Here is a 384-nt window from a genome sequence, read left to right as displayed (position 1 = left end):
CACACACACATCTTTGTTTTTTATATAACCTATTTGTTTCCAAGCGGGGAAACAAAGAGGTTTTTCTTTCAGTCTGTACACATCCATCAACGGAAGGACATTACATGTGGAAGCAATATTACCTTGGCGACGAGATAATCCACGGGGGAAATGGAGTTAGGGAAAGGTTTGTCCTTCAGCCTCTGTTCCAGCCTTTCGTTGAGAACTTTTGTTAGTTTATCTTGTATCTGAAAGTTTTAGAAAATTGGGTTTAGATACATGAATTTGATAATATCTTTCTGCTTATATTTAAAGTATTTTTTGTAAAAGAGAGTAATTAGAAAAAGGGAAGTGGTTATGGGGAAGAAAGAGAGGTAGAATTCAAAGTAAAAAGTCCATACAGAG

General features: G+C 35.7%; 1 protein-coding gene across 1 annotated transcript in view; it reads right to left on the bottom strand.

Moving 5' to 3' along the window:
* The window catches only part of LOC119587921, a gene marked incomplete in the record, with an annotated part of 12,160 nt that overhangs the window by 2,785 nt on the left and 8,991 nt on the right, over positions 1–384 (bottom strand).

Source organism: Penaeus monodon, chromosome 23, assembly GCF_015228065.2.
Source record: "Penaeus monodon isolate SGIC_2016 chromosome 23, NSTDA_Pmon_1, whole genome shotgun sequence".
Taxonomy (NCBI): Eukaryota; Metazoa; Arthropoda; class Malacostraca; order Decapoda; family Penaeidae; genus Penaeus; species Penaeus monodon.
The sequence above is the reverse complement of the archived record's forward strand: the minus strand, read 5'-3'. Positions and strand labels throughout refer to the sequence as shown.